Source organism: Felis catus, unplaced genomic scaffold, assembly GCF_018350175.1.
Source record: "Felis catus isolate Fca126 unplaced genomic scaffold, F.catus_Fca126_mat1.0 Un_scaffold_39, whole genome shotgun sequence".
In the NCBI taxonomy this organism is placed as follows: Eukaryota; Metazoa; Chordata; class Mammalia; order Carnivora; family Felidae; genus Felis; species Felis catus.
In genome coordinates, this window is record NW_025408536.1 from 98,466 (window position 1) to 123,945 (window position 25,480).

The following is a 25,480-nucleotide window of genomic DNA, read 5'->3' on the forward strand; positions in this document are numbered from 1 at the left end:
GATGCTTAACTGAATGAGCCTCGCAGGCACCCACTTTAGTGAAATTTTAAATGACACCGTTCAAAGTGCACTTGCTACCTTGCAAACTCAGAGAGAGAGAAGAAACTGTGAAGAATCAGGAAGTGGTTAAGAGTTGGCTGCTGAGTTTTACCGTAATTTGGCTTTGGAGGGTTTTTGTTCATTGGGTGAAGTGAGCACCCCATATTTGCCTGCCATTTACCACAGTAGACAGTGGGCCTCTGGGAGCCAAAACTCTTTCTGACCAATGAGCTGGAATTTTACTAGGACTGCCAAGATGAGATTTGCTATTTCAAGGACTAGCAGTTATCTTTTATTTTCACAACTCGGTAATTATCACATCATTCAACTCTGCCCTCCAAGATATGTAGAAAATACCCAAATATAGTTGAGAGAGAAAGGGTGATAGCCAAAGTGTATAATCCTTTCCCTTTAAAAAATATGTTTAAATTATGCTTTATGATTTTTTTTTAATTTTAGTGAGGGGGCATGCAAGTGGGGGAGAGGGGCAGAGGGAAAGAGAGAGAATCTTAAGCAGGATTCACACTCAGTGTGGAGCCCAACACAGGTCTGGATCACATGATCCTACAATCATGACCTGACACAAAATCAAGAATCTAATGCTCAACTGACTGAGCCACCCAGGTGCTCAATAGTCTCTTTCTCTCTGAATGCTGAATAGTAAATTTTCAACGTGAATGGGGGATAAACAGGCATACATACATACATACACCACTAAGAAAGCCATGAGTTGTTAGACATGAACTCTTTTCCATCATCTTTGTCTTCTAGTTATATTCATGCCTCCAAAGTGTTTGTTGATTGCAATGCACAATCTTGCTGTGTGAGGTACAAATTGTTGTGTGATCAGTTTTCCGTGAAAGTCTTTCCTCATATCTGTCTTAACCACAAGGTGCCAATGTTGAATTCGAGGATGTAGAGCTAAGAGCCTTGAGGTCCAATAACTGTCAACTGGAAGTTATATTTTCTGTTGGGGAGAAATCCCCATATGATGGCAATGACTTTGCATTGGTAAGGGAAAGAATACTTTCATGCCTTCATGGTTCTTGCGCTTTTTGTGTCTCACCAAAATCAAGACTGAGGTCACGTGCATGTTTATCAAGCAAACACCTTTTTTTTTTTTCCAGAAAATAAAAACGCCCTGGTAGACAAGTGTGATGCATTGAGGTCTGTGAAAGCCACAAAGGAAGCAAAAGTCAAACAGCTGAAGGAGAAAGCACATAACCTAGAAGAATTCTATGAACGAAGAAAAGTGCCTACAAAAAAGTAAGGGGGGCGCTTGGGTGGCTCAGTCGGTGGAACGTCCAAATTCGGCTCAGGTCATGATCTCACGGTCCATGAGTTCAAGCCCCATGTCGGGCTCTGTGTTGACAGTTCAGAGCCTGGAGCTTGCTTTCGATTCTGTATCTTCCTCTGGCCCTACCCAACTCGCACTCTGTCTCTATCAAAAAATGAATAAACGTTAAAAAAATTTTAGAAAAGATGTTCATGTGAGAACTGTCACAAGGACCGTATTGTATGGGAGAACATGGCAGCCAGTAGAGATAATTGTATTTCTTTTGGAACTGGGTCCAGAGTATTTTTGCCCAATGCATTCAGTAGAATTGGACCTTCCCTTCCTACCTTGCTTTCTGTAATGTAACCTGCATTTTCCTTTCTGTCCTAAGTGCTTGCCACACATTGTGTCATGTTTTGGGGGCAGAAGAGGGAAGGTGCCATCATTAATAACGTTAATACCTGGATCCACTCTGGATCCACCTACACTGTCCTATAGGTTTCAATCGCATCACACTGTTTTGTCACCCAGCAATTAGGTCATTTTTGTTCAGGACCAGACATGGGTCAAAAATGTGTGGGGAAAAAATTGAATTCTCTTGCTGCAGAAACAATGGAAGTTGCTTTCTGGAAAGTGGGTAGGGGTACCAGCAGTACTGGATCCCTGCATCCATTCTGCCAGTGAGATTGCTCACTGCAGGCCCAATCCCTAAGAAAGTCGTTTCCTGTCCCCTGATTTTTCAAGTGTAACTCTTCTGAGTCTTGGCCAAAGCCCGCAGCTTCACTAGGGCTCATCTTTGCTGGCCTCCCCTGAAGTACACTTCTTTACTTCTAAGTCTGTGCCCATAAAGTTGTTCAGCTTCTTTGCCATTCAAGTGTATGCACCCCACATCAATGATGAGTCCTAGGGAGTTTGGGTCCAACTGCCAGGCTGGCTTCGTCCTGGGCTTCCTTCTTCTCCATCTTGGTCTTGTGTGTCTTTGTGGGGTTGTCAGATACTTGGTGCATTCAGTCACATGTTTCCTCCTTTGTACAGTATTTCCTTTTGTTCTCAGGAGGAGATGGGGGACTTTAGAGTCCCTCACTCGTGTTGGAAAGGGAAGTCTTCTCTTCCCTGGAGACTCACCTTTATGTTCGTCCTTCCCACAGCTGGGGTTAGGGCTTGCTCTGTCTCACTGGCATCTTGTTTTTGTTAACTCGTAAGCTCTTTCTGTGAGTGGGTACAGCACCCTGACCACCTCTCTATCTTCAACCCCTTACAACAGAGCCACTACATTACAACCACTCCAGCAAGCATTTGCCCAAGGACTGCCTGAGAGGCCAGAAGGAAATGCATGTGCCTTTCTCTGTCTAGTGCTTTTGTGTCATTTGCTAAGAGATTTTCAATTTTGCATGTGATTCTTGAGTACATCAAGTGTCAAGTTGAAACCATCTCAGTCAACACCACAAAGAAAATGGTCTGAGGGCAACACAGCAACCCAGCCTTGCCAAGCATTGCCTTCTGCTGCCTTCACTATCAATGGAATGAGTCTTGTTAAAGTAGACTTGGCTCCATGAAGTTGAGAGTTTTCCACCTGACATCTCTTTCCTGGAAGTAAACCCAGACTGTGTGACAGTTCATATCAGGTTGTACGTCAGGAGATGAGGTTGTTCTAAGATTGGCCTTTTCAAGGTGGAGGCAGGGGTTGCAGTCCTGAACGCTAGCGATGTCTGGGAGTGAGCTGCAATGTTAGTGAAACCATATTCTGGAAGGTCGTCTTTCAGGTGATTGCCTGTGTCATGGTACAACTTTTGGACTGAGAATCAGGGCTCCCCATGGAGGTGTAAGACTAGTGATGATCCCTTGATTCATCCTAATGGGTACAGTTGGTCAGATACGGTTTTTCACTCACTGATGAAATGAGTCTTCGCCATATCAAACAAAAGACCAACTCTGGGAAGGCACAAAGTACAATGTTATTTGATGACTTTATGATAAAGGAGAGGAAACGAGAACTAGAAAGACAGTTCCAATAGTAGAGACGTGGCAGCAGACAGAAGTTGAATTTTCTTGAACTTAAATGGGGTGTTCACTTCAATTCTCTGATTGGGTTGTCAGTGTGTGCATTTATGGGAGAAGTGGGGGAAGGGATATTTGCATAGGCCTTCAAGAGTGCTGGGAGGTAAAAAGGGAGAACCTCTGGACCTTGGTCCTGACTGTGTATGTAACTTTCCCATCTTAGGAAGCTGAAAATGACACTGTGAACTGGCGGCAAAGAAGAATCAGCTAGCAGCTGCAGGTAAAATTTGAAAGTAGCTACAGAAGGGGCGCCCGGGTGGCTCAGTCGTTTAAGCGTCCAACTTCAGCTCAGGTCATAATTTCACAGTCCGTGAGTTCGAGCCCCGTGTCAGGCTCTGTGCTGACAGGCCAGAGCCTGGAGCCTGTTTCAGATTCTGTTACATCTCTCTCTGTCCCTCCCCCGCTCATGCATGTGCTCTCTCTCTCTCTCTGTCTCAAAAATAAATAGACATTAGGGAAAAAAAAGAAAATAGCTACAGAAGAAATAAACAAGTACAAGTGAGTTCAGCTAGTAATTACCAGGAGCTCATGAAACCGCTGTTCATTTTTTGGTTTTTAATCTTTTTGAAAAGTTTAAAGTCAACATATGCATAGAGTATTAACAGATAAAAAAGGTAAGTTTTAGAAAGAATAAAATAAAGTTTCTAAACATTTGCAGATCTCAAGTAGTGACCAGACTGTGTGGAAACTTTGTCCATGCTAACATTCCTCGGGGGTGGTGTCAATTGTCGTCATCTGTAGGAAAGCAGTGTGTCGTACAATGAATCATACCCATCAACGTGGTAGTGCCATTTCATGGCCCTCGTCTTTGCAACCCTGGGAAACATGGTGAGGATATAAGTTATAGAAGAATAGATCTTTATGATAAAAGACACTTGTCACATGATGAGTTAGAGAAAGATTGAAAATGGGAAGGAATTCTATGAACTCTGAACCCTACAGGCATGGGATAATGAGTAAGGAAAAGATGTGACAATAGCTTTGATCCTACTGTACATTGATAATCATGGGCAAAGTGTTTCATGTGTAAGAATAAATTGTATCAGGGGACAGATATGAGGTTGGTGGGAACGTGGGCAGCTTATTTAAAATCATACCCAATATTGGGCCTTATCTGACAAGAGCAATTGTAACTCACAGGCAACAAATTGAACAAACACGGGAACAGCTGCAGCAGGCAGAGCTCACCTTTAGATACCAGGTAACCTGAGTTCTACCTGACATACTGAACCCTTAGCACCTCACGCGGGTGAGTGTAGTGGCCCTTGGAATCCCTAACCACGGGCTTTTCCTTGTTGGCTTTTTCCGCTTGCAGTTCACGAGATGAATGCTCAGGACAACTAGGTAAGTGTTTTCTTGTTTCCTCCTCTTTCTTTGGTGCACAGTGTGGCACCACCTTCCCACTGAAGGTGGATGTGTTTTTTCTCCCCCAGATCAAGACTCAGATCTGGGACAGGGAGATGGCGGAGCAGGGCAGGGAGGTCGCTTACTTGAAATACAGGTGTGGTCATTTGACTTGCGTTTTGATGGGTGTTTCCAGGGATGACACCTGCACTGTTAGTTGTCTAGTAGACGACGTGGTGTTGCAACTCTTATAGAAGTCCATTATTTTTCTGTATCCAAGACTGGACGGGATGAAAGCAAAGAGGCTGCCTGAGGGATACACGAGGCAGAAACCAATGGCTGCAAGACCAGAGAAGCAGAACCCTCCGAGGAGAGGTAAGAGGCATGTTGTGATGTGCCGCAATCTAACTTCTGCTGTGCAGCTTGTTCCTGTGGATGATCATTGTGTGGTCTGGAAAGAATCACAAGCACTAAGGACAGCAGGTGGTCTGAAGGGGTGACAGAAGGGTGTTCTCCTCTGCTGCCGCAGACAGTGAGGCACTTGTCCCTGAGACTGGTGGAGCTCATGCCCCTCCTCTACCAGTGACCCTCCCACCTCCTCTAGCATCCCCCTGTCTAAAGAGCCTGGAAAGGATGACAGGATATGGGCCTCATCCTTCTTCCCACCCAGACTCAATGTGAAGACTTTAGTTTATTTGAGGAGAAGGTCATTTATTCACTAGTTTTAATGGTCTTTATTTTTGTTTGTTTTTGGGAACTGTAGCCCTACATCCGTCCACTCAAGTTCCATAAAGCTTAGCTTAGTCCTCTGATGGTATCAGTATAACTCTGCAGCTTCGCTGCTAACTTCTCACAGTTTTCCTTTTCTCTATAGTGTAAAATTAGTCTTTAGTTATATACTAATTGCTCTCATGTGGAAGGCAGCTTGTAGATAAGCTGAGAGATTGAACAATTTGCCTGAAGTCTGAAGAAATGCACGCTTCTTGAGGGCTCATTGAGGATATACACCAAACCAGTGTTCTCAATGTTAATCTTTTTTTTTTAAGTTTATTTATTTTGAGAGAGGAAGAGACAGAATGCCAAGCAGGTTCCACACTGTCAGTGAGGAACCCAACGCTGGGCTTGAATTCACAAGCTGTGAGATCGTGACCTGAGCCAAAATTAAGAGTCAGATGCTGAATCCAAGCATCCTCATATTAATTCTTTATCTGTAATAAAATTGTGATTTCCCATGATGTATACTGAGAAAACTGTTTTACTGATAAATTCTAAATTGCTAGTTGTGCCTGGCCTGTCCACAGTTATGTGATTAATTATGAAACAACATGAACTAGAGCACCGTGAGGTCTTTATCAAGGTGAGGGGATGGTTCTCTCCCTTATCCTTGGGGGTCACCTGAGGCATGTGGGATACCGTCTGCCTCTGGTCAGGGACCTGACTGTAGGGAAAAGTTTAAGATATTTGAGGAATGAGTTGAGGGATTGTTTTCATTATGTCCAGTCCCCTGAAAGCAGAATAAACCTCTGTCCCTTCTAGGGCCTTTAGTAAATCGAGAAACTGCTGAAACCTCTGTGAGTTACAGCGGCTCTGGCTGTACCAAGAATGCAGACAAAGGCAAGGTAAATGCCGGAGCCATTCTCAGTTGTAACTCTTTTGGGAAACCCTCATCTTTATGTACAGCACGCTCACCTAGCCTTGTCTTGTTTTGCGTGTTGTGTGATATGTCTATTTCTTCTTTGTTTTCAAAACGCATACCCATAACCCAGGAGCCCACAGGCTTCTCAATTTTTAGTCTGTCAGCTTTCTGTGGTAAGTTTAGAAGCCAAAAGCGCTTAGAGACTGAGTACCTTAAGGTTTTTCCGTGAGTTTCAAGAAATAACGAGAGGAGGATGACTGCACACTCCAAACAGAAGTCTCCTGGCCTGGGTGACCCCTTCCAGACCTCACCTCTGTGGGAAGAGTGTGGTTGCTGTGTCTTTCTTTCTTGATTCTGGCTAGGAGATGAACCTGTTAGAAACGACATCATGACTCCAACTTTATATTTTGTGCCCTGTGCCATTTAGAGTGGTCCTAGATAAAGCCAGTGTCATCAGTCATCACCTTCCTGTCTTTGTTGGTAAATGACTTGCCTGGAATTCTCCACCTATACCTTAGGTAAAAATAGTTTGAACACTGTGTCCTTCAATTGTGTTTCTATGAGCAGTTTTTGGTTGTGTCCCCAGTCACTGTTAGAGCTCATACAGTTTCATGACGCATACCAGGAGTTTTGTACCAAAACACTTGCATGAAATCTGTTATGTGAATTTCTCCTTCTTTTTTTCTGTTGCACATAATTACTCTGTGTCCTGTAGTATGCTTAAAGTCAGAATTCCCTATGAATTAAGATGAACACATCTGAGCTTTGTAGACATTCACCACAAGTAACTCGTTCTTCACAGAAGACTCTCATTCCCCTGCAGGATTCGAGGCATCCTCCACTCCCCAGAGGTCTCAGAGGCCTTTGACAACACTTCAAGAGGGAAGACTCCTTTCTCAGGGAGAAGAGCAGAGGAGGCATAGAGAGGGTCCGGCTGCAGAACGTTTTGCCAGGAGTGGCTGTGATTCCATGAGCAGAATATGAGCCGTGTATTCCCACTCATTTTTTGTGTGTTCTTAATATAGCAAAAGCAGAGCATCTGGAGTTGGCGTAGAGGAGGGATGCAGGGTGAACCTGGACATCAATGGCCGCCTGTCTGGAGAATGCTACTTCATTAATCTGTAATTACTTCTGTTAACCCGTTAGGACAGGACCATTGCCATTTTCTTCCACAGACGTGGGCAGTGATGTGTGGTGGCAGTAGGTTAACCTCTTGCATCTACTACCCCAAGCTGTAGGTGCTATCCAGTGGCAGGGACAGAGTTTTCAGGTACTGATGCTACTCTCTTGGATCCTGGTGGCAGAGAAGGTGGCAGGTGCTGACACACTCTTCTCTGGGTTACAGCTGCTGTTGGTATTGGTTCTCTTGTCTGGCATATGTATGTGGCTGTCACTTCTGTTCTGCAGGGCAGTCTGGATCCTGGGGACTTCCTCCGTTAACTGGATGATTCTGCATGCCCCACCCCCATGGACTATTAGGCACATCCACCTCCTGAACCTTGGTGGCCCTGGGGCCACCCGGAACCCCTCCACCTGCAACACTTGGTAAGATGATCTGAGCACTAGGAGTTGACTTGTAAAACACACTCACCTTATTTTTGTTGCTGTTAGGTCTTGGGCCAAGGTGCAGAGGTGGTACCACAGACCATTGTGATGCAAGGGGAATGTGTCTGCTGCCATTACCACATTCCTCAAGTTGCTCAGGATCTCATCTTTGTCCTTTCCCTCACCATGGGTTGGTACAGGCGTCTCTTTTAGAGAAGGAATGGGGCTGTATGCAGAAAACTAGACATAGCGTTTCAGCAGAAATGCCCTGTACACAGTCCACGTGCTGGGATCTGTGAGGCATGAGGCACAACATAACGTATGTGCATCTAGTTGTGCCCCCAGCCATCCATAGTTGTTCGATGAGTGATGAATACATCTGAATCAGGGCTTTTATGAGTCTTCATCATGTCATAAGGGATGGTTCTTCAAGTTCTTCTTGGGGATCACTGGAGGCATATGGGACACCCTGTGCATGTAATTTGGGATCTCACTGGGGCAAAGAGTTTAAGTTGTCGGAAGTATCAGGGGAGGGTCTTTTGTTTTTGATCTCCAAACAGTGGACTCAAATCAGAATAAACCTCCATCCCTTCCAGGATTTTTTGCAGGTCCAGAAGTAGATGTCACAACCAAGAGTGACATCGACACTGGCTCTGCCAAAACTGCCGAGAAGCACAAAGTAAATGCTGTGGCCATTTTCAGTTCTAAGTCTTTACGGACAGCCACATCTTTCTGTACAGGACACTCTCTTGCCATTGTCTCTGGTTTGTGTGAAGTATGGTCTGTCTGTTGTTTTTGTTTTTTTCCCAAATGCAAAACCTTTACCGCCGAGTCTATGGGCTTCCCTGTTTTCCAGCTGGCATCTGTTTGTGGTAACTTGAGCAGCTAAGCGTGCCTAAAGGTGGGGATCATAGGGCTTTTCCAATGTATTCCTGGAATAAATCAAGGATGATGACACCACATTCCACTTGGAAGTCTCCTACATTGCCTCATTCTTTGTGGATCTCCTCAATGTGGAATCATTGCTCTTGCTGTTTCTTCCTCTCCTGTTTCCTTCTATTGAGGGTTTTAACATGGTCAGAAAAATCTGTGGGTATCCTTACAATTTCAAAATGCGAACTGCCTTCACTCCAACTTACATTTTTGTATGTGTCATTTAGAATGGTCTTAGACAAAGTAAACTTCATACCCATCAGCATTTGGGTAAACATGCTGTCCAGAATCCCCTCATGTGTGCCCTGGTAACAAATACTCTGAACTATAAGAGGTGGCATATTTGTCATAGAAAACATGCACTGATACTTAAGTTGTGAAGAGAAAAAAATCCAAAATTACCTGTGTGGCAAGTCCCCACGGTGTCCTTCACTTGTGTTCACATGAGCACGTTCTCTCGTGTCCTGTGTCACAGGTACAGCTAAAACATGGAAACTTACACCAGACATCAAAGTGCATTTGTGTTAATTTTGTCTTTTAGAATTTCAGCTCATTTTTCCAGAGAACACAATTACCCTGTCAAATATACTGTACTTAAGCTGAGAAGTACCTCTGAATTCAAATAAATTAGCTGAACCTAACTAACATGTATAGGCCAACTAACATGTATAGGCTGCCTGTTTCTCTAAGAGCATGCTTTCCCAGGGCCTCTACAGGCCCTCAGGATCCCCGTCTCCCCATATGTCTCTGTGCCCATGGATAGCACTTCCAGAGAGAAGGAGACCCCATCGTTGGGACAGTAGTTTGGGCACAGGCAGGGGCTTAGAGACAGAACTTTGAGCCACGAGGGCTATGATTCCATGTGTGTACACTGGGATTTTCATTCCTTCTCATTCTGTAGTTCTTCACAACACAATAAACAGCCTCTGTGGTGGAGGGGATGAAGGGTGGAGTGTGATCCTGGACATAGTTGCCTTCCTATTTGGAATATGCTATTTCGTTAATTTAGTATTCAGACTATAAATCTTCTAGGAAAGGGCCCTTCCTGTTCCTACGTTTCCAGACACGTGGGGACATTAGTTTACCCCAATCACATCCTCTTCCCACCCCAAAGCTGTAAGTGGAACCCAAAGTGTGGGTAGAGATTTTGGCACTGATGCTGCCCTCTTGGAACCTGGTGGTGGGGAAGCTAGTAGGATATGAGCACTGCTGCTTTGGGTTTCTGCTTTTTGCTGGTGTTGGTGCTCTGTTCTGTCCTATGAACATACCTCTTATTTCTTTTCCGCAGGCTATTTTGTATGCAAGAGTCCTGGTCCTTTCCCAGGATTGCCTTGCAGGCTGTACCCCATGGACCACCCTTCACCACCAGTCATGGGCTATAGGCCACATCCCCCTCCTCCACCTACTCTATTTGTTAAGATGACCTGAACTGGATGAGTGTATATTCATCTTCTTCATGATTGACTTTGTGTCAATGATGTAGAGATAGTTGTGAGTCTTGGCAATCCAACTACAAACTGCCTGAGGACACTGTAGCATATCTCAAGTTTCTCAGGACATACATACAATGGGCAGTGTCATGTCCCTGTAATACAGTGAGCTATACGTTTCTCTTGTCAAATGAAAGAGGATTTTTTACACAAAAGCAGACGTAGCAGCAGTACTGGGGCGTATGTTGGAGACACAATGTGTTGGGTTGCCTAACTTTTAGAGCATCAGGTGTCCTGTGTGAAAGAGGGACATTCATTAAATGATTCAGACCTTGTAATCACCAAAATGGAAACACCAGTGAAGGATCCAGGGCAAAAACGGGGGAACCTTGAATCATACAGGAATAGAAGGGAAGTTGAGCACAGTAAGCAGAGTTTGAGGAGGTGCAGAGGGGAGGGTGTTGGGGTCAGTGAGATGCAGTTGGAGGTCATTCCTGGCCACAGCCTGAGCAGGGAGTGTGAGGTCCATATGGAGCTGCTATGTGGGATCGCTCTCAGTGCACAATGAACCGTTCATCTCCAAAATGTCACTGTGTTGCCAAAGTGCACACAGGTAATCATCTAAAAAGATTGTTGTCTCCCTGGATTTTCCTGAAGCTTCTGGTATTTGTGGGGGGGAAAGAGCCCTGGAGATATGGGGAGTTTAACTTGGTCTTATGAAAATACTGTATGTCCAAGTTCATATCCCTCAGTGAGACTAAAAGTGGATACAGAGTCTAGATCAGCTGAGTCATCCTACAATTCAGGGCTGGCCATATGCCACCACTACTGGACCCCTGTCATCACCCTGACTACAGCTTTGCATCTCCTCAAACTTCTCTCACAATATTATGACGCTTTGCCTGTGTTCCTGCTGTCTCAGCCCTAATACCAGTTCTCAGTGGGACCTACACAGAGCCTCAGCTGTGGTATCTGTAAAAACAGGGATAACATTTGTTTCCAAGAACAAGAGAAAAGAAGACATTCAGTGCAGAAAGCATCTGCAAACTCTCTGGGAAGTGTCCCCTCACCTTTCTCACAGTTTCAATTAAGATATCGCCACACAATGATCCTCCAAAAAAGATGGTCACGGGAGTTCATTAAACTAAGACTGTTAACAACTCAGCCCAGGGAGTGGGAATCACTGTTTTAAAAAATAAGACAATGTCCCTCGTTTTTCTATTAGAATTCGGGCGCTATCACACAATGAAAGAAAAGATAATTATGAGAATGTGTACATTCAGAGACCTAGATCTGAAGACAATCATTTTCTATTACACATAATCTCACAGATGCAGCCACACACTAAAGTGTTCATCTGAGGCCACAGATAAACTACAGAAGACAGAATGCATGTAGGAAAACATAAGATCACAGGGGAATAAACCAAAATCTCTTTGCCTTATAGGACAACTTTTTTGAAATTGAAGAGGACTGTGCACGGTGACAGACAATCGTGTTTGTATATACATTTTAAGAAGGTGTCAGATCTACCTGCATGCTTTCCCTGCGCATCATGTCCCCTCCACTTTGTCCTTCCTATTGTTGCCTAATCTACCTTTCATCGTTTTGTCTCTGTGCCAGCGTCTGCTTCTAGGGCCATCTGCTCTTGCTCCCCATTGAGTGCACACAGTGGGGTTCCTGTACACACAGGTAACAAAGTGCCAGAAATGGTGGTGAGGGAGGATAGAAGCAAGATCACCCTTTGTGCAGGGGAACCTGAGGGAGTTTCCAGGGTGATGGGAACTACCTATATCTAGATTGATGGGGTGCTTATGCTCAATTATTTTTTTTTTCAACGTTTATTTATTTTTGGGACAGAGAGAGACAGAGCATGAACGGGGGAGGGGCAGAGAGAGAGGGAGACACAGAATTGGAAGCAGGCTCCAGCTCTGAGCCATCAGCCCAGAGCCCGACGCGGGGCTCGAATTCACGGACCGCGAGATCGTGACCTGGCTGAAGTCGGACGCTTAACCGACTGCGCCACCCAGGCGCCCCTATGCTCAATTATTTTGGAAATATTCCCTGACTCCATGGTGCCTTGGGGTCAGACAGGTATCTGTCCTTAGGAAATGGCTGAGATCTAATGGTGGAGAAGGATGAGGAACCAGCAGTGACTGTAGAGAGGAGTGAGGGTCAGACCCACGCCCAGGATGCCAGGTCTCCACAGACAGCACCACGTGTAGGGTGACTATGAGGAGCAGAGATTTCTTGATCAGACCCATGAACTACATAATAATCCTGTAGTTTCCTCACTGAGTGATGGCAGAACTGAGGCCAGCAGCTGGAGGACACCCTTATCATGGCTGGAATGGAGCAGTGGGCCTGGGGGATTGAGTCAGGGAAAGGGCCAGGCAGAAGGTAGTGACAGGGAGTTTGAGAGACAAACGGAAGAGAAGAGAAGGGACACTTCTCTGCTGACTTCACCTACATTTCTGTGTGACCAAAACGAGACCCTTGTCTCCCACGGAGGGGAAGAGGGCTGGCAAAACACCGAGTGACATACTCAACTCAAGTGCCCAGGGTATCTGCCTTGCTCTTGAGTACCTAACACAGGAAACACGTGCTTTCTGTCACGATTGGAACTGCAGCTCGTACCATTTAGTGAAAATCAATCCAACTATGCATCCCTCAGCATTAAAGTACTGCATAAAATTAAGTGAACAGACTGAAAGATACAAGGCAGGATAAAGTCCAAAGGTAGAGCGACGGCAATACTTACGGGAATACAGTCTATCCGAAAAGGAGGTAGGTACCCTAGTGCAGGCCTTCAGCCACCTGGGCAATATCTGAAAATGTAAAAAAAAACCAAGTCCTTACTCCAAAAGCAACATTAGCTCTAGACACAAAGGGATCATGATTAAGGTTTAGAGAGCAACCATAGGACTTCATGGTGCTGTATCCATGAGATCAAGTTTCATCAAATTATACCCTTTAATTTGAGGCTCTTTGTTATATGTAAATTATACCTCATTAAAGAGAGTTTCAAAACATAAAATGCTAGAAGCAAATGTGGGAAAGTTCCTGTCCAATCCTGAAGTGCGTGGGTGATATGAGTCTCTCTGCCCATGTCTCAAAAATCCAAAATAACAAGACATTTAAAAAGTTAATAATAGCAGAGTAAGAGAACTCTGAGCTCACCCTGTCCCATGTTTTCAACTGCATAACATCCACATCCAAGTCCATGAAGCAGAGAGCAATTCAAAGACTGGCAGAACAAACTCCACACCTAAATAGAGAAAAGCTGCATCAGAAAGGTTAGGAAGGTCAGAAAGGTGGAGGCTGGCTGCCTACAGAAGGAGCAGAGAAAGTGAGCCCTCACACCAGGGAGCTGACACAGGGAAGACTAATCTCCATAACATTGGGCATTAAAACCCAGGGGGGCTGAATTCCCTTGAGTTTAGATCCTGGCACTTTGGAGGTCAGCTGACCCAGCACTGGGTGATCCAGGAGGATTAGTGATAGCCAGGTCCCTGCCTGTGTAGAGAGGCAACATAAACATGGCATTTCACACAATGCTTAGGCCACAGGAGACACATGTATTCATGCTGATTCTTGACCCCGCTGGGCCTGCCTGAGTCCCACTGACACCACTGAGAGCAAGCACAGCCCACAACAGGCACACAATCAGTGCAGACCCCTGCACTGAAAGGAAATGTAACCCAGACACAACAGCAGGGAGTGAGCAATACCCATACGATATCCTCTTGAAGGTCCAGGTCCTATAAATGGAGACATGCATTGCTGAGGACTCCAGGACCTCTTTTTCATAACGGCATTAATTTCAATATCAGAAGGCACAGCTGACTTTCTTAACACAGGGAAATAGAGCCAGAGAGACAGACAAAATGGACACACAGAGATGTTTATCTACAGTGAAAGACCTAGTCAAAGCCACAGCCAGAGATCTAAGCCAAAGAGATATAAGTAACATACCTGATACAGAATTTAAAGCAATGATCATAAGGATACTCACTGGAGTTGTGGAATGAGTAGAAGAGTGAGACCCGTGACAGAGGTAAGATATAACATAGTTAGACACTGAGGACACAATCAAGGAGAAACATGCTTGCTGGAAATAACAGAGGGATGGAAGAAGCAGCCGAACAAACTAGTGACCTCGAAGACTCAGTGATGGAAATTAATCACACTGAACCAAAGAGAGAGAACAGAATTCTGCAACGTGAGATGAGACTAAGGGAACTCAGTGACTACAGGAAATATAATAATATTCATATTGTAGGTGTCCAGAAGGAAGAGAAAATGGGGAAGAAAATTTATTTGAGGAAACAATAGCTGAAAACTTCCCTAATTGGGGGAGGGAAACAAACATCCACATCCAGGAGACTAGAGAACTCCCATCAAAATCAGGCAACACACAAACCCATTGTAAGCAAACTTGCAAATTAGGGTGAGAATAAAGAAAAACTTGTAAAAACAGCAAAACAGTCCTTAACTTAGAGGGGAAGACCCATAAGGCTAGCTACATATTTCTGAACAGAAATTTGGCAAGCCAGAAGTGAGTGACATCACATATTCAAAGTGCTGAATGGAAAAATCAGCAGCCAAGAATACTCTATTCAGCAAGGCTATCTTTCAGGATGAAGCAGACACAGACTTCCCCAAACAAAAACTAAAGGAGTTTGTACCACTAAACCAGTCCTGCAAGAAATATGAAGAGGGATTCTTTGAGTGGACAGGGGAGACAAACAGTGACAGTATAGAAGTAGAAGACACAATTCAAGTAAAAAATGAACATTTCTGGAAAAAAATCAGTTAAAGTACTCAGAGAAATGGATTTGAAATATAATAACATCTGCCAAAAACCTAGGGAGGAGAAAGTAATGGGTTCAAAGGTAAATGACCATCAACTTAATACAAACTGCTAAATGCAGAAGAGGTTCTATAAACACCTAACAGTAGCCATATCCTAAAACCAGTCATACATATGCTAAGAATAGAGATAAAGAAATAAAAATATATCACTAAAGAAAATAAGCAATACATAAAAGAAAGGCAAGAAAGGATCAGAGAAAATCAATAGAAACCACAACAAAACAGGCAATAAAATGGCAATACATATATACCTACCAATCAATTTTGAAGGGACATGGAGTGAATGCTCCAATCTAGAGATGTAGGGCCTAAGAATGGATGAAAAAACAAAACAGATCCAGATGCCTACGAGTGACCCACTTTACACCTCAAGAATGATAGGATAGAGAAACATCACACAAATGAATGTCAAAAGAAAGCTGGGGTAGCAATATTTGTATCAGAAAAAAACACACTCAAAAAAGTACATAACAAGAGACAGAGGAGGACAGTCTATAACAGTAAATGGTACAATCCAAAAAGAAGATAAACCAACTGTAAATATATCCCACAATTAAGTGGGATTTATTCCCAAGCTACAAAGGTGGTTCAAGAGAAGGCAAATACTCAACCAAAATGCCAAGACAAGTAGAATGCATGCCAAATGAAAGAACAAGATAAGGTCATGGCCAGAGAAATGGAAGGAACACTTTCAAACTCATTCTATGAGGCCGGCATGGCCTTGAGTCCAAACTGGACAAAGAGCCCACCAAAAGGAAAACTACAGCCCAATTTCCCTGATGAAGCTGGATGCAAAAATTCTCAACAAAAAGTAGTAAACCAGATCCAACAATACATAAAAAGGATTATTCAGGAAAATGAGGTGCATTTTATTCCTGGAATGCACAATAGATTCAATATCTGCAAATCAACTGATGTGATACATCACATTGATAAAAGAAAGGATAACAACCACATGATCCTCTCAATAGGTGCAGAATAAACGTTTGACAAAATGCAGCAGCATCCTTTCTTGATGAAAAAAAGAAATGTCATGAAAGGAGGGATAGAAGTATCATGCCTCAACATGAGAATATCCAGACATGAAAGTCCCACAGCTAATATCATCTTCAATGGTGAAAAACTCAGCTTTCCCCCTAAGGTCAGGAACACGACAGGGATGTCCACTCTCAGCACTGTTATTCACCATACTGTTGGAAGTCTTAGCCTCAGCATTCAGACATTTAAAAGAATACAAGGTGTCCAAGTTGGCAAGGAGGAATCAATCTTTCCCTGATCACAGACACGATACTCTCCGTGGAAAATCCGAACGACTCCACCAAAAAACTTCTAGGATTGATACAGGAATTCAGGAAAGTATCAGAATATACAATCAATATGCAGAAGTTGATTGAATTTCTATACACCAGTAATGAATCAACAGAGAAATCATGGAATTGATGTAATTTACTACTGTGTTGAAAACCATAAAATACCCAGGGATAAACCCAACCAAAGAGGGAAAAAATCAGTACAGTTAAAACAATAGAGGGTCTCCTGGGTGGCTCAGTCGGTTAAGTGCCATCTTCGGTTCTGGGCACGATCCTGCATTTGTGGGATTGAGTCCCTTGACGGGCTCTGTGCTGACAGCTCAGATCTGGAACCTGCGTCAGAGTCTGTGTCTCCCTCTCTCTCTCTGCCTCCCACCCCCCCCCCCCGCTCATGCACTCTCACTTGCTCGCTCACTCTCTCAAATATAAATAAACATTAAAAAATTAAAAGAACAAACCATACAACGTCTATAAAAGAAGTTGAAGAAGACACAAAGAAATTAAAAAAAAAAACATCCCATGCACATGGATTAGAAGAACAAATATTGTTAAAATGTCAATACTACCCAAAGCAATCGACAAATTCAATGTAATTCCTATCAAAATAACACCAGCATTTTCCACAGAGCTAGAGACAACAATCCTAAAATTGTATGGAACCAGAAAAGACCCCAAAGAGCCAAAGCAATGTTGAAAAAGAAAAGCAAAGATGAAGACATTTCAATTCTGGACTTTATGGTGCATTAGAAAGCCACAATCATCAAGACAGTATGGTACGGGCACAAGAACGGACACATAGATCAAAGGACCAGAATAGGGAACCCAGAAATGGAGCCTCAAACATATGGCTGAATAACCTTTCATAAAGCAGGAAAGAATATCCAAAGGAAAAAGAAGAGTCTCTTCAGCAAATGGTACTGGGAAACCTGGACAGTGAGAAGTATGAACCTGGACTATGTTCTTAGACTTCTCTCTCTCTCTCTCTCTCTCTCTCTCTCTCTCTCTCTCTCTCACACACACACACACACACACACACACACACACACACACACCTCAAAATGGATGAAAGATCTAAATGTAAGACAGGAAACCATCAAAATCCTAGAGGAGAAAACAGGCAACCTACCTCTTTGATCCTGACTACAACAACTTCTTGCTTGTCATTTCTCCAGAAGCAAGGGCAATAAAACCAAAATAAACTATTGAGACCTCAAGATAAAAAGCTGCACAGCAGAGGACACAATCAGGAAAACTAAAAGGAAACTTAATGGAATGGGAGAAGATATTTGCAGGTGACATATCAGATAAAGGGTTAGTATCCACAATCTATCAAGAACTTATCACACTCAGCACCCAAAAGCCAAATAATCCAGAGAATAAATGGGCAAAAGACATGAAGAGACACTTTAACAAACAGGACATCCAGATTGGTCACATGTGAAAAGATGCTCCAACTCATTCCTCATAAGTGAAATACACATCAAAACCACAATGAGATATCCCCTCACGCCTATCAGAATGGCTAAAATTAACATCTCAGGAAACGACAGATGTTGGCAAGGATGCAAAAAGAAAGCTTTTGCAATGCTGGTGGGAATGCAAAATGGTGTAGCCACTCTGGAAAATACTATGGAGACTCGCTACAAAAACCAAAAATAGAACTGCACTAGGACCCAGAAATTGCACAACTAGGTATTTACACAAAGGATACATTAATGCTGACTCCAAGTGGCACATGCACTCCAATGTTTATAGCAACATTATCAACAATAGCTACATTATGCAAAGAGGCCAATTACCATTGACGGATGAATGGATAAAGAAGATGTATATTCATACAATGGAATATTACACAGCGATTAAAAGGAGTGAAATGTTGCTATTTTCAACAACGTGGAGTGAACTGGACTTTATTATGATAAGGAAAATATGTCAGAGAAAGACACACATCATATTAAATTCCACAGATGAGAGAATTCATAACACTGAAGAATGTAGTGAAAGGAAAGCAAAAATAAGATACAAACAGAGATGGAGTCAAACGATAAGACACCGTTAAATAGAGGGAAGAAGCTCAGGGTTCCTGGAGGGTTACTGAATAGGGGTATGGGCTAAATGGGTGATGGGCATTAGAGACAGCACTTAGGATGAGTACTGGATATATTTTGTAATTGATAGATCACTAAATTCTAATCCTGAAACTATATTCCACTATAAGGTAACTAACTTGGGCTTAAATATTAAAAAAGAAGAAATATTAAAAATAAGTAAAGAAATATACTGCCAGTCAAAAGAAAAGAATATATAAATCGGGCTCTTTTAGTGGAAATGAAAGACCAAAATTGTTACAGACAAGAAAGGAATAGAGAAAACATCAAGATACAATGGTAAAACAACTAGTAGGGCATTAAATATATACCTATCCATAATTAATGTAAATCGACAAAATGCTCCAATCAAAAGACATTGGATGGGGGACAGAATGGAAAAAAAAAAAGAAAAAGAAAAGAAACAAAAAAAACAAGGCCTACCTTGGTGCTGCCTACAAAGCCTTATTTGGACTTAATTCACCTAAAGATTTAAATTGAGGGAATGAAAAAAACATTTATCATGCCAAAAATATCAAAAGAAACCCAGTACCAATACTTATATCGGGCAAAAAAACTTTAAAATCGAGACTGTAGTTTGGTACCCTTTAGGTCAATACCTAGTAGTAAAATTGCATGCACCCAATATTTATAGCAGCTTTATCAATGGTAGCTAAATTATGGAGAAAGCCAAAATATCCATCATGTGATGAAGGTATAAAGAATTTGTGGGGTCTGTGTATGTGTGTCTGTGTATTCATGTATACGCATGTGTGTGTGTGTGTGTGTGTGTGTGTTCATACATAAATACATACATATGTATATACAATCAAATATGTCTCAGCTTCAAAAACAATGAAATCCTGCCATTTGCAATGATGTGGTTGGAGCTAGAATGCATTATGCTAAGTGAAATATGTCAATCAGAGAAAGACAAATATATGATTTCACTCATGTGGAATTGAAGAAACAAAACAGATGAAAACATGGGAAGGGGACAGGAAAAGAGAAGAGTGGTAACAAACCACATGTGTCTCTTAATGATAGAGAAAAAAAAAGTGAAGGTTCATGGAGGGAGATGGGTCAGCTCGGGGCTAGATGGGGGACCTGTATTAAGAAGAGCACTTGTTGCGATGAGCACTGGGTATTGTATGTAAGGGATGAATCACTGAATTCTACTCACGAATCCGAGTATGCACTGTATGTCAACTAAGAATTAAATATAAAACATAAATAAAGCTGTAACAAGAGATGCAGACGAACACTATCTCATACTAAAGGGGACAACCAAACAAGAAGATCCAATGACTGTAAATTTTGATGCCCCCAACATGCAACCACCAAGTATATACAACATTTAACAACAACCATAAAAGAACTCATTTATAATACCATAACGATATTAGAGGATTTTAACACATAACACACATTGAAGGACAGAACCTGTAAACAGAAAATCAACAAGGAAACAATGGCTTTGAATGACACACTGGACCAGATGGGTTTAACAGATATATTCAGAACACTCCATACGAAAATGACAGAATACACATTCTTTTCAAGTGCACATGGGGCATTCTCCATAATTGATCACATTCTAGGTCACAAAGCAGGCCTCAACAGGTACCCAAAGACAGAGATCAGACCAAGCATTTTTTTCTGACCACAAAGCTAAGAAACTTGAAGTTAACCACGTGCGCGCGCGCGCACACACACACACACACACACTAAGGAGGAAAGGCCACAAATAAAGGGAGGTTAAATAACATGCTACCAAATGAATGGGTCAAACAGGAAATCAATGAGAAAATACACTGAAACTAATGAAAATGAAAATACACTGGTAAAATATTTGGAGTGCGGCAGAAGCAGTCTATGATGGAAGTATATAGCAGTACAAGCCTACCAAAAAGAGCAAGAAAAATCCCAAACAATCCTAACTTATAACTAAAGGAATGAGAAGAACAGCCGAAGGAAGGAAATAATAGAGATTACATCAGAAATAAGGAATATAGAAACCAAAAAGACACTAGACCAAATCAATGAAACCAGGGGCTGGTTCCTTGAAAACAGTAATCAACATGAAAACCTCCTAGGCAGAGTTTTCACAAAGAAGAAGGAAAGGACTCAAGTAAATAAAATCACAAATAACACAGGAGAAATAACAGGCAACGCCACAAAAATACAGTTGGAAGATAATATTATGAAAATCTATATGCAACAAATTGGACACTCTGAGAAAAATGGAACAATTCCTAGAAACACACAAACTACCAAAACAAATGGGAAGATACATACAATCTGAAAACAGAAAGAAATCAAATCAGTAATAAAAAAAATTTCCCCCCAACACAAGAGTTCAGGGCCAGATGGCTTCACTAATGAATTCTACCATCCATTTAAGGAAGAGATATGTATTCTTCTCGAATTATTACAAAAAATAAAAAAAGAAGGAAAACTTACAAATTCATCTTATGAGGCCATCACTACCCTGATACCAAAACCAGTTAAAGCCTCCACTAACAATGAAAACTGCCAGGGCTCCTGTGTGGCTCGGTGGGTTTAGTGTCCAAATCTTAATTTTGGATTAGGACATTATCTTGCAGCGCATGGGTTCGAGTCCCACGTTGGACCCTTTGCTGACAGTGTGGAGCATGGCCAGGATTCTCCCTCTCCCTGTCTCTCTGCCCCTCCCTCACTTTTATGGACTCTATGTCTCTAAGTAAATAAATACTTTAAATATGTTAAAAAAATTTTTAAATAAAACTACAGACCAATATCCCGATGAATATGTATGCATAAATTCACATCAAAATGCCTTCAAATTAAGTCAATAATACATTAATAGAATCACTTGCTATAATCAAGTGGGATATATTCCCGGACTGCAAGGGTGGTTCCACATTCACAGATCAATCAACATGATGCACCACAGTAATAGAAGAAAGGATAAGAACAATATGATGCTTTCAAGACATGCAGGAAAACGATTTGACAAAATGTCACATCCATTCACCATAAAACCCCCTAGCAAGTAGATTGGGACTCAACCTACCTGCACATAATAAAGGTCATCTATGAAAAACCCACAGCTCATCTCATCCTCAGTGGGGAAAAATTGAAAGTTTTTCTTCCAAGGACAGGGACAAGACAGGGATGATCCCTCTCACCACTGTTATTCCACATAGTACTGGAAGTTCTAGCCACAGCAATCAGACAACAAAAAGAAATAAGAGGCATCCAAATTGGCAGGGAAGAAATAGAACTTTCACTATTTGGAACTGACATGATGCTCTCTATAGAAAACATGAAAGACTCCCCCCAAAATTGTTGGAATTGATATATGAATTTGACAAATCAAAATATACAGAAATCAATGTACATAAATCTATTGCATTTCTGTAGACAAATAATGAATTAACAGAAAGAGAAAGTAAGGGATCAATCCCATTGACAGGTGCACCAAATACCCCAAGATACCTGGAATAAACCTAACCAAAGAGGTAAAAGATCTGTACTCTAAAGGCTGTGAAACATTGATGAAAGAAATGGAAGAGGACACAAAGAAAAGGAAACACATTTCATGTTCATGGATAGGAAGAACAAAATGCTGTTAAAAGGTCTACACTCCACAAAACAATCTACACATGTAATGAAATCCCTATCACACAAACAAAACAATTGTCACAGAACTAGAACAAAGAGTCCCAAAATATGTATGGAGTGACAAAGACCCCAAACAGCCAAAAGAAATTGAAGACCAAAATTAAAGCTGGAGACATCACGCTTCTAGACTTTAGGTTATATTACAAAGCTGTAGTGAACAGAACAGTATGGTACTGGCAACTAACCACAACAACAAAAACACAGATGCAGAGACCAATAGAATGGAAACCCAGACATGAACTCATACATATATGGTCAATTAATTCTCAACAAAGCAGAAAAGGATATACAATGGGGAAAAAAAGATACTCTTGGGACACACGTGTGGCTCCAAAGCGTGTGACTGTGGATTCAGCTCCGATCATGATCTCAGGCAGTGCAGAGCATGCGTGGGATTCTCTCTCTCCATTTCTCTCTGCCCCTTTTCTGCATGTTCTCTCTCTCTCTCTCTCTCTCTCTCTCTCTCTCTCTCTCTCTCTCTCTCTCTCTCTCAAAAATAAATACATAAACTTAAAAAAAAAAGTCTCCTCAACATGTGGTTTTGGAAAAACTAGACAGCAACCTGGAAAACAAAACAAAAACACAAACGGATCACTTTCTTACAACATACACAAAAATAAACCAACATGAATAAAGAACTATGTGTGAAACCTGAAACCATAAAAATCCCAGAGGATACCTAACACAGGCAGTACCTTATTTAACATTGGCTGTACAAACATCTTTGTAGATATATCTCCTGAGGTAAGGGAAACACAAACAAAAATAATGGGACTTCATAAAAATAAAAAGCTTCTGTCACAAAGGAAATAATCAACAAAACTAAAACACCTACAGAATAATATTTGTAAACGACATCTGATAAAGGGTTACTGTCCAAAATATATAAAGTTATACAGCACCCAAAAAATGAGAAATCCAATGAAAAATGGGCAGATGACATGAATGGACATTTTCCCAAGGTGACATAAACATAGCCAAGAGACACATGAAAACATGCTCAGCATTACTCATCTTCAGGGAAATACAATTCAAAAGTACAATGAGATAACACGTCACATCTGTGAGAATGACTAAAATCAATGAATGATGAAACAGCAGGTGTTGGCAAGGATGTGGGGAAAGAGAAGCCCTCTTGAATTGTGGGAAGGAATGCAAACTGGTGCAGCCACTCTGGAAAACATCATGGAGATTCGTCAAAAAAAAAATGGAAATAGAACTATGTTACGATCCAGCAATTTCACTACGAGGTATTTACAGAAAGAACACAAAAATAATTCTTCAAAGGGATACATGCACCATGAGTTTACAACAGCATTCTCTACAAAAACCAAATTACGGAAACTGACCAAGCATCCATCAACTGATGAATAAACTGAGATGTAGTATATGGAATGTAATATTATTTAGCCATAAAAACATGAAATCTTGTCATTTTCCACGAGGTGGATGGAGCGAGAGAATGTTATGCTGGGTGAAATAAGCCTGTCAGAGAAACACAAATACCAGATGATTTCACTAACACATGGAAATGAAACAAAACAAAGTGGGGGGGGGGAGGAGACAGTGACAAACACTCTTAACGAGAAAACAAACTGAGGGGTTCCACAGTGAGGTGGGGGAATGGATGAAACAGCTGCTGGGGATTAAGAAGTGCACATGGGATGAGCACCAGGTGACGCGTGGAAGTGTTGCTCTATATTGTACACCTGAAACTAATATTACACTGTAGGTTTACTAAGTGCATTTTAAAGTAAAAGATAACATAAGGTTAAGACACCTACCTACCAGGTTTTCTGTAGTTTTCAATCACTTCACTAGGTTCGAAAAATAACCATAAGTTTTTTTTAAAAAGCATGTATGATGTGGGGGACAGTTTGTGCCCTTACCTCGGTCTCTGCTTCCAGCAGGACTCGGAAAGTGGGTCCCAGCTCATTCTTCTAGAAGGTCCTGAGACGAACATTTCGTGTAGTCAATTCCTAATGGAATGTAGCTACCATTCTTCTGAATTTCTGTCAGGGTTTCTTCCCGGAAACAAGCCTGAATCTGGAACAAACCATCGACTGCATCTATGAGTTGATGTCATGGAACCCCGCAATCCATGAGTCCTTTAGTAAAATACGTCTTGTTCAAATACTGTCCAGGAAATTGAGGAATGAAACACGGGAACAACCCAGAAAATGCAAGGGCCTGTGCTGTTTAGCAACCATCATGCCCAGGGAAGCCACCCAGCGCCCCCTCCTCAGCACTCAGTACAACAAGGCAGCTTCTGTCTGGCGACTCAGGAGATGTCAAGTTGCTGCAAAGCTCCCAAGGTCTCCCCTGGGGCGGGCGGCAGAACCTGCTGGAAAAGCAGCTCTGCTCTCTGTCCTGAGACAGCGGTAGAGGCCCTGTGTCCTCTGGGAGAAACAGCAGTCCTTCTGCTCTGAGGTGCCCTGGGCCAGAAGAGCCGATGGTGCGCCCTCTGCTGGCCATCACTGTCTAGGCAGAGCAGCCCGCCCCTTCAGGTCTGTGGTGCTTGAGCTCTCTCTGCTGGCTACCATGGGAATTCCTGCAATGTTGAAGCCCCTGGTCGCTCAGCTGAGGGACTGAAGGTGCTCTGGGTAACTCTGCCTGTTCTCCACAATGGGAAGGGTCTTAGTGACAGGGCCTGGGACACAAAGAAATCTTTTCCTTCTCCTTTTTTTTGATTGAAGAATGAAACAGAATTTATTAACATAATGACATCATTTGTAATGTTGTAAGCAATGTCCACAGAAAAATAGACCACCAATTTACATATGCTGAGCAAGTAATTGTGTTTACCACCAGAGTATTTAGGTTAGATAAAGAATTGACATCTTTGAGAGAGAGATAACTGCTTCCAGCTATGGAACGAATGAGTCCTAGGGATACAAGAGACAGCCAATGGAATAGAGTCAATCCTGTAATAATATTGTTGCATGCTTTCACAGGATAGCTACACTTGTGAAGTACAACATGATTTGTAGACATATGGAATGACTACAATGTATGCCTAAAACTAATACAACAAATGTGTGAAGAATATTTCAATGAAAAGTTGACATCCTTTATGCTATCTTTAACTTATCTTTTTTTGCCAATGAACTATCATTCCTGGGGCGCTTGGGTGGCTTAGTCAGTTAAGCGTCCGACCTCCCCTCAGGTCATGATCTTGCAGTCCATGAGATTGAGCCCTGCATCAGGTTCTGTCCTGACAGCTCAGAGCCTGGAGCTTCCCCAGATTCAGTGTCTCCTGCTCTCTCCCCCCTCCCTCCCTT

The 25,480-nt window shown here is 42.2% G+C and overlaps 2 long non-coding RNA genes across 10 annotated transcripts in view; one reads left to right on the forward strand and one right to left on the reverse strand.

The window, feature by feature from the left end:
* Positions 1-8,865, forward strand: part of LOC111559301 — an 82,087-nt gene extending 73,222 nt beyond the window's left edge. For all 3 annotated transcript variants that reach the window (XR_006593636.1, XR_006593635.1, XR_006593634.1), the window contains 9 exons: positions 1,167-1,305; positions 3,537-3,593; positions 4,032-4,201; positions 4,514-4,574; positions 4,689-4,717; positions 4,807-4,874; positions 4,998-5,092; positions 7,761-7,898; positions 8,495-8,865. This is a non-coding gene — a long non-coding RNA (uncharacterized LOC111559301). The remainder of the gene's footprint in view (positions 1-1,166; positions 1,306-3,536; positions 3,594-4,031; positions 4,202-4,513; positions 4,575-4,688; positions 4,718-4,806; positions 4,875-4,997; positions 5,093-7,760; positions 7,899-8,494) is intronic.
* LOC123383707 overlaps positions 3,914-25,480 on the reverse strand; it is a 61,673-nt gene continuing 40,106 nt past the window's right edge. For 2 of the 7 annotated variants that reach the window (XR_006593646.1, XR_006593650.1), the window contains 5 exons: positions 24,089-24,245; positions 13,442-13,529; positions 13,023-13,089; positions 9,234-9,326; positions 4,900-8,830 (listed from right to left, as the gene is read on the reverse strand). This is a non-coding gene — a long non-coding RNA (uncharacterized LOC123383707). Of the gene's footprint in view, positions 4,190-4,863; positions 8,831-9,233; positions 9,327-13,022; positions 13,090-13,441; positions 13,530-24,088; positions 24,246-25,480 lie in introns of those variants that run through there. The other 5 variants (XR_006593645.1, XR_006593649.1, XR_006593651.1 and 2 more) reach the window with 5 other exon arrangements.